Here is a 9073-nt window from a genome sequence, read left to right on the forward strand (position 1 = left end):
GAATACGATCCGGTGAAGCACTAGACCCTAGAAGGGCTCTTCGGAACTACTCACGAAGGTGCCTAGAAGTTGCTCTTCAAGGGCAACGAGAAGCCGCCGGTCATAGATTCAGACCGCGGGCACGATCACACCCATCCCGATGAGGTAGGTCCATCTTTTCTTAAGGCGTACCTTCTACTTGTTTATTCAAGGAGGATGCCTAATCTTTGCTGCATTTCTTTAGGTGTGGACGGAGAGAGTGGAGCGGATCCACAGTTCGGCTCCGCTGCCCGAAGAGCTAGTTATCCCGCTTCTGGCGAAGATGCTGGTTCCGGTGCCCTCTAGGCCGCCGGAAAAGAAGGCCAAGAAGAATGCCAAGGGGGACAAAGGTGGCCCCGTCGCAAGAGTGCTTCAGACATGACATCCGAAGACGAAGCGACCCTTTCCTCCGCCACCAAGGACGACGATGACATGGAGGAGGAGGAGAACAACCCTCCCCCTGAGGAGGGAAAGAAGAAGAGGGCGGCCTCCACGAACCTGGAGGCGGAGACGTCCAAGAGGGGGAAGGGCTCCCTCGCGGATAACTCTGTGTGGGACGTCGAAAGCAGTCCGGAGCGACGCCCCCGCTCTAAGCCTCGGGCTGCGTCGTAAGTGCTAGGACTCGTACATACACATATATCCGGCCTCTCCTCTTTATTGTATTGACATGATTAATTATGCAATTGCAGTCCGGCCCACAATAGCTCCCAGCGATCCTCAACGGGAGGCTCGTTGGATTCAAAGGAGATGGCTAGCGAGTCACCGCCGACCGCTCACTCTCACAGGGCCAAGGACGATGCGGAGGTGCTGTCCCGAAGGACTTTCCCAGGCCGGGGAGAGGCTCAGGTGGCGCCCGAAGGCGAAGCCTCCGTCACGGGACACCAGGGGGAGCCAATCCCCATGGAGACTGGTGATGAGGGCTGTACTCAGTTTGGTCCTCAGTTGGACCTGATTTTGGAGACCGATGCGGCTCCGGAATCCAGCACGCAACCTCCTTCGAAAGAAGGGGGTATGCCTATTCCGTCGGTGACCCCTGTCCAACCAGGGGCACCAGATAATCTGCTGGAAGCACTGCGAGGCGCTTCCATTGTGGATGAGCACCGTGTTCTTATGGGCACGGTGATTGAAAGGGTTCAGTCCGCCAAGAGCGGACTTACCGAAGCCTGCAACAGCCTGCTGACAAGTTTTAAGGTAAGCGACACAAAAAGAGAAAATCCCAATATAGACAGTAGCCCCTGAGACACTGTCCGGTGTTCAGAAATCCGGACAGAGGATCAATTATTTATAGCAGGAAACTAACTGAATTTGTCTGAAGTGAATATGCAGGTGCCGCTTCTGGCCGCGGCCTCGCATACTGCCGAAGTCTCCGGACTGAAGCCGAAACTGGAGCAGGCCAAGGAGGAGCTCATCCAAGTGAAGAGGCAGCTCCAGGAGAAGCAAGGTATGTAATAGCCCGTTATATATTCAGGAAATAGTAAAATGATGTATATTGACTAAAGTGTCATGATATGAATAGGGGTAACGACCAAGGTCGAAGCCCTCAGAAAGGCCCTGATCGAAGCCGAGGGAAGGCTGTCAAGGAGCAAGCCGCCCGCAAGAAGCTCAAGGCCCGTGTCAACGACGTCCAGCAAGAGCTCCAAGACGCGGTGAGGAAGTGCGAGACCTTGGAGCGTGATGCGTCGGTTCGAGAGACCGAACTCGCCAAGGCTCGTCAGAGCGCGGAGACGGCCCGGAATGAGGCCCAGGGCGCCCTCCAAGAGATCCAGGAGGCCAGGAAGATCGCAGAGGGTAAGGCATTTAGTATGGAAAGCAAATATGTGAAGAGGAAGTATCTTTGACTAACCAGGATTCGGAGTTCTCCAGGAGCTTTTGCTGATCTGCCACGTAGTGTGTCCGACGCCGCGGAGTTCTTCTGAGCCGGAGAATGGAGCTCCACGGAGAAGCTGTTCTAGTCGCAATATCTTGCGCCAGAACATCCGGTGCCCTTCAGCGATCAGCTAAAATAGCTGGTCGAGCTGCACAGGGTGGCCGAACTGGCCATGAAGGATTTAATAATCCGGTTGTGGCCAGCCGAAGTTATACCCAGCAGTTACTTCGGCCTCGTGAAGTGGCTGGTGGATGCCTGCCCTCGGCTGGACGCCGTCAAGTGGTCCGTCTGCATCGAGGGCACGCGTATGGCCCTTGCCCTCGTCAAGGTCTGGTGGGCGAAGATGGACACCATCAAGATTGTGATCGAAGGGCCACCCGAGGGCAAGGAGCACCGCACACCCGAGCGGTATTTTGGTGACGTCCTGGAGGGGTCTCATATTGTAGCGACGCAGTGTTCACAAGACATTATCTTTGAATAAATGTATTCAAGTTGCCTCTACCTTGTATGATAAAACAAAGTGATTTTGTAATATAATGTTTGTTAGGTTAAAACATTTACCTCCTGGGCAGCTGTGTTGTATGAAATATGAGGGTTGGCCAGTCGTCGGCTTCTGCCCCCACGTAGGTAGTACGGAGGTGTTCGAGATGGAATCTAAACACTCTTGATCCAATTATATGGTCCTTGAAGGAGTTGTTTAGCGCAACGAACCAGGCAACCAGACTATGCAGCTTGAACGCCCTCACTTAGCCATAGGAGTTTGAGAATAAAAAAATGTTGGCGCAGCCCCTAGTATACGAACTAGAGTGTTATAAGCGCCTGATCGGGAAGTACCGATCCTTCGCGTAATGTGGAAGAAATCTCCAACGATTTGCATCCTCCGAAGATCTGACCGGCTCTCGCCGCATCATGACAGTCAGTTTTTGGCTTTCTCTACTGAGGTGCTCCTTTGGATAAACCAAGGCACAATCGCAGTAGTTCTCCCATTACTACCTTAGCCGATATAGCGGAACGTCAGGTAGCAAGCACAGGAGCCGGGCAATCCAACTATTGACCAAAGACATGATTAGGAGCTAATGCATATAGTGCTAAATTCGGGGTGCCGAACTATACTATAAAAAAGTGTACGGACTTTTGTTGCCGTAGTGCGGGGTGCTATGAAGCCCCTGGCAAATATGAAATGTACCAAAGTGTACGGGTGCTATCTAATAAGGTTACCCACAGGAGGGAGAGAAAAATGAAAGGAAAAGAATGAGGGTGCAAAGATAATAGGCTAGGGCCATAAAGCTCGGGCCACGAACTGTTTTCATTGTAATTTGATTAATACGTCAAGGTGTATTTGATACAAGTAGTGCGATGAGCAACAGGCTATTTAACATGCCGAAACCAAGGGAGAGCTGCATGTGGGTCCTGAAAAACAGGTGGAGTGACCGTTACGAGACCACCTAGGAAGTCCCCCATATGTCTGTGTTTCATGCCGTCTTGGTGTGTTTGTCCTTCGAGAGGACCCATGATCAGGCCATCGGATGGGGCCAGCGGGATTGAGACCTAAAAGAAAAAAATAGAAGTGAAAGTATGTGTGTATCCGGTGCCGGTTGAGCCGCACTATGGATCACAAGCTAGCTATGCCTCCGTCAATGCCCATGGAATTTTGAGTGCGTAATTATGTACGCGCGGCACGACAGCGACCACTTGATCGGGACTGAGACAGAGGCTGAATTGCTAGTCGAGCTCCTGACGAGCCAAGCTGTCCTGCTGCAGGGTAGTTCGGACCCTCTTAACGGAGTCCGTGGGCTTGGCAGCCGAATTAGAGTTTTTCCTGAGAAGGCCGCTCTGTACTTCTGCTGCTAAGGCAGCTGTGTGCTCTTCTGTACGGAGGGAGTGTTTCGTATTTCCGTTGACCGTGATGACGCCGCATGGACCGGGCATCTTGAGCTTGAGGCAAGCATAGTGTGGTACTGCATTGAATCGCGCAAATGCGGTTCCTCCGAGCAGTGCGTGATAGCCGCTGCGAAAGGGGACGATGTCGAAGATTAACTCCTCACTTCGGAAATTGTCCGGAGATCCGAAGACAACCTCTAGTGTGATTGAGCCAGTACACCGGGCCTCTACACCTGATATGACTGCTTTAAAGGTAGTCTTTGTGGGCTTGATCCGTGATGGAGTGATGCCCATATTTCGCACTGTATCCTGATAGAGCAGGTTGAGGCTGCTACCTCCGTCCATAAGGACGCGCGTCAGGTGAAATCCATCAATGATTGGGTCGAGGACTAGTGTGGCTGAACCGCCATGACGGATACTAGTTAGATGATCCCGATGATCAAAAGTGATCGGGAATGACGACCATGGGTTGAATTTTGGGGCGACAGGCTCTATCGCGTAGACGTCCCATAGTGCGCGCTTGCGCTCCCTTTTGGGGATGTGTGTAGCATATATCATGTTCATTGTTTTGACTTGAGGGGGAAACTTCTTCTGTCCCCCTGTGTTCGGTTGCCGGGGCTCCTCATCGTCATCGTCGCTTTGAGATCCCTTTTCCCTGTTCTCGGCGTTTAATTTGCCGGCCTGTCTGAAAACCCAATAGTCTCTGTTGGCATGATTGGCTGGTTTGTCTGGGGTGCCATGTATCTGGCACAGACGATCGAGTATGCGGTCCAAGCTGGATGGTCTTTGATTGTTTCTTCTGTACGGTTTCTTCCGCTGGCTGGACTTGGAGCCGCTGAATCCGGCATTAACTGTGGTGTCGTCAGAATTATCACCATTGCTTCGGCGTTTGTGTCTGTTACGTCGGAGCTTGCCGTTGCTGTTTTTGACCTCGGACAGGCCTGCCTCGCTGGCTGTGCTTTTGCTACGGGCCAGCCAGCTATCCTCACCAGCACAAAAGCGGGTCATGAGTGCCGTGAGGGCTGCCATAGATTTTGGTTTTTCTTGGCCGAGGTGGCGGGCGAGCCATTCGTCATGGATGCTATGTTTAAAGGCCTCTAGGGCTTCGGCATCTGGACAGTCGATGATCTGGTTCTTTTTGGTTAGGAACCTAGTCCAGAATTTCCTGGCCGACTCTCCAGGTTGTTGGACTATGTGGCTTAAGTCATCAGCGTCTGGTGGCCGGACATATGTACCTTGGAAGTTGTCGAGGAAGGCTTCTTCCAAGTCCTCCTAGCTGCCGATAGAATTTTCAGGCAGGCTGTTTAACCAGTGCCGAGCTGGTCCTTTAAGCTTTAGTGGGAGATATTTGATAGCGTGGAGGTCATCTCCGCGGGCCATGTGGATGTGGAGGATAAAGTCCTCGATCCATACCGCGGGATCAGTTGTCCCGTCGTATGATTTGATATTCATGGTTTGAACCCTTCGGGGAATTCCTGATCCATTACTTCGTCGGTGAAGCAAAGAGGGTGTGCGGCGCCTCTATACCTAGCCGCATCGCGTTGTAGCTCCGATGGAGTCCGTCTGCGGTTGTCGGTGTCACGACCGGTTTTCCAATAAAACATTTATTGAGAAACCGATCCCTTTAACGGACCAATAGAGAAGAATCCTTCTTACTGGTAGACAAATTCTTGATTACAGAAAAATCCAGGAGTACTAAATATAATACAAGGTTGAGCGGAGGCTGCTCAACAATTTATTACAAGCACGCCGATATTATACATAAAGGCGGATATGACACAAGGGTGTGGTGGCATAACTACTGACTCGTGATAAAAGTGGTGGTGGATATGTCACAGTGAAGAGGGTGACATGACTCCTAAATCTAACAGCTCATCGAGCGTCGAAGTGAGGCTTGCGGACTTTTATTTGGGGTGGCGGAAGCGTATATAATACAAGTGACCAAAACCAGGATCGCACGGGATTGACTGGGACTCCTCTAGGCGTCGGACTCGCTATCAAACTCATCATCCATGAGATTGCCTTCGTCAACATCTGGCCAAATCAACAAGCCAGGTGAGTACTATGAAAGTACTCGCAAGACAGTTTGGACATAATATATAACAAATGCAAACATGATGCATGTGAACAGATTAATAATGCACACTCAGATAAAAAAATAGCAATGCATGGGAAATAAAACGGAAGTCGGGCGGTAGTCCTCCCGAAATCCCAATGTAATATTGAAGGCCAATCGAGTGTCTGAAATGACTCCTCGAAAGGGTACAAATAAATTAATAATGCCGCAGTCGGGTGTCAGGGCGACACCACATAAAGGGCTTATAATGAAATATAAACGATAGTGCATGCCACAGTCGGACGTCTGAGCGACCTCACGTAAAGGGCTTATATCAAAAGTAAATAACAAGAATGCCACAGTCGGACGTCTGAGCGATATCACATAAAGGACTTATATCAAAAGTAAATAACAAGAGTGCCACAGTCGGACGTCTGAGCGACGTCACATAAAGGGCTTCTATCAAAAGTAAATAACAAGAGTGCCCCAGTCGGACGTCTGAGCGACATCACATAAAGGGCTTATATCAAAAGTAAATAACGAGAGTGCCCAAGTCGGACATCTGAGCGACATCACATAAAGGGCTTGTATTTCATAACTCGATATTTCAGTAGCTCATGGAGTTAAATCATTTCAAGGAAATACTCAGGTACGAAATAATAAAATGGTTAGTCCATTCACAGGAATAACATTCAATCGGGTTTTCCACTCAAGCTTGTTTACCGGGGATTTCCACGGAGACTGACACAGGGACTGACACTAAGACTGATGTGGGTACTGTTTGGATACATTGACCCAGGTCCTTGACCATGGACACGATGACTCGGAAGGTTTTGACTCTGCAGAGTTTGTACTCTTAACCACAGCCAACGGATTTCAGTAGTCACAACGGACTAGTTCCGTTTACGGTATTTTAGGAGAAACACATCTAACCAGTACACACCCATTCCACATTCCGTTGCCAGGAATCACCCCAAGCAACGTTCAAGAAAAACTTTGAGACGGGGAGGCTACAACCTCGCGTAGCATGGGATCAAATTTATATCGCGCGCTCTAAGGGGTGCCCCCCTCTCGGTCCCAACCGGAAACACCCATGCCCCCTTACCGGATGACTGGCTTTAATCCAGGGCCATGGAACCCTCATCCCGGCCCCTCTATTTGGTGTGTACAAGGAAAGAGGTTTGCAACTTACTAAACCGTATTCTTTGCGGAAAACATGTGGCAGCACGGAAGGGGACGAACAGTAACGTGGCTCGGTCCACGTTAACGTCGGAGTTTATCGGTTGACATAAGACTGGCATGCTACGACAATACCATCTTACTACCTCTCATGTCACCACATGATCAGGTCATCTCTCATCAAAAGATCACAGTAAACTTCGACTCACAAGGTTAGTTGCCTTGCATGCAACGTAACACTCACCGATGCCCATATGCCATGCACAAACTATGCAAGAAAACATGCAAAACACCCATCATATCAAAGGTTCAAACATGCTTGCCTAGTTCAGAGAAGTCGGAGTCTAGCTCGGCGAAGTTCGCGGCTCCGTCACTTCCTCCGGAATCTACGGTATAAAGAAACCGTATACTAACGTGAATACCGTTGCGTGTATAAAAAATATTCCAAATTTTTTCCAAATAAATACTATAAAAAACTAGACAAAAATATAAGACTGACAAAAAAAGAATCAATCAAAAAGCATCTTTTGTTTAAAAGATATAAGGGTTTTAGTCCAAGGACTAATCTGTGATGAACCAGAAAAGATCCAGGGGCTTGTTTGAAAAAGCAGAAAACGCTTCGGTACGAAATACGCCAGCCCAGAAAGAAAACACACTTTGCCCGGCGGCGCCTTTAGAAAACGGTTGGAAGGAAAAAGAAGAGAGGCTGATGGGGGGGGGTCCTACCCGTCAGGTTCAAACTCCAACAGAGCTCGCCGGCGCCCGAAGGCTGCGGTGGTCGCCGGCGTTGATCCACGGTGAGGTAGGGTGATCGGAGGGTACCTACGGGTTCAGGGTGTCCTTCTACGTCGGTGGGTGGTGGACTTGGCCGTCGGTGAGCACCACGGCGACGGCGACCTTATCTCCGGCGGACGGTTGTTCGGGCGAGGGTGGAACTCTCCGGTGGGTGCTGCAAACTCCAAATTGGTGCGCGGGTTAGAGAGGTGGATGCACTAGGAGGCTACTGGCATGAGTTGAGAGGCGGGGGTGCACGCACGGGAGTGAATCTTGCCGGATCCCGAAGCGGGTCGAGGCGGCCGGAGTTGGGGAAGAAGACTTCCTCGAGGCCTTCCCAGTGGCTTGGCGTGGTACTTGTGGGGTGTAGGGATGGTGCATGTTCGAGTTCGAGCTCGAGACCTCCTTTTATAGGCGATCCGAGGAGGTGGCCGTGAACGGGATAACGCCGGCGAGCAATTACGGCGAGGCAGAGGTCGGGCAGGAGGTTTAGGCGGTTGGGCATCATCCTGGTGGTCCACTGGCACCGTTTCTCCGCTAAAACCTCGGTCGGGTTGGGGTAATGCACCGGTCCTCGACGGAACGGCCTTACGGGCACGACGGTGGCAGGGAGCGCGCTCCGTGCCTCCCAGTTCACGACGACGGCTCTACAGCGTGCACAGAGGAGGGGACGGCCACGCGGTGGCCTCTGGTAGCTTGGGCGGTGCTGGACGGCGCCGTCCCTCGCTGCGCCTCTCTGGCAGCCGCAGCGGGCGCTGCTGCCGCCGCGCATGGGGCGCTGCACCTCGGCCAGCTCGCGCCGACGCCCGCAAGCGTCCAGGCGACCGTGCGGCGCGGGGATAAGAAGGAGGAACAGGGCGCAAGGTGCCACTGCAGCTACTGGCGAGATCGACATGGTGTTCTGAAGAAAACGACACTGGCTCTGAAACTGTTTTTCTGAAACTTTAAACTTTGACAGGTACAGTGCCCTCCAGGTGTTCGACGATATGATTTGGGCACGAGGAAAATTTTTCTGGAGCTGGGACTTGGTGAGGTGACCTCTTGATGCACCTAGAGGCTGCCTGAATTTTCTCAGATTTTTAGGAGGAGAAAACAAATGAATTTCACCAAATTTTGCAAATATGGCCCAAACTTGCAGCAAGCACATTTTGAAATTTTTGAACTGGAGACCAGTGGATCTTCATGGATCTTGGTTGAGGGTTCTAAGGACTAGCCAGGGAAATTTGTTTGGAGGCAAAACTCAAAGGAGAGCTAGTGGTTCCTTTGTAAATCTCCAAGGGTCAAAATAGAGGACAGAA

Source organism: Aegilops tauschii, chromosome 4, assembly GCF_002575655.3.
Source record: "Aegilops tauschii subsp. strangulata cultivar AL8/78 chromosome 4, Aet v6.0, whole genome shotgun sequence".
Lineage (NCBI taxonomy): Eukaryota > Viridiplantae > Streptophyta > Magnoliopsida > Poales > Poaceae > Aegilops > Aegilops tauschii.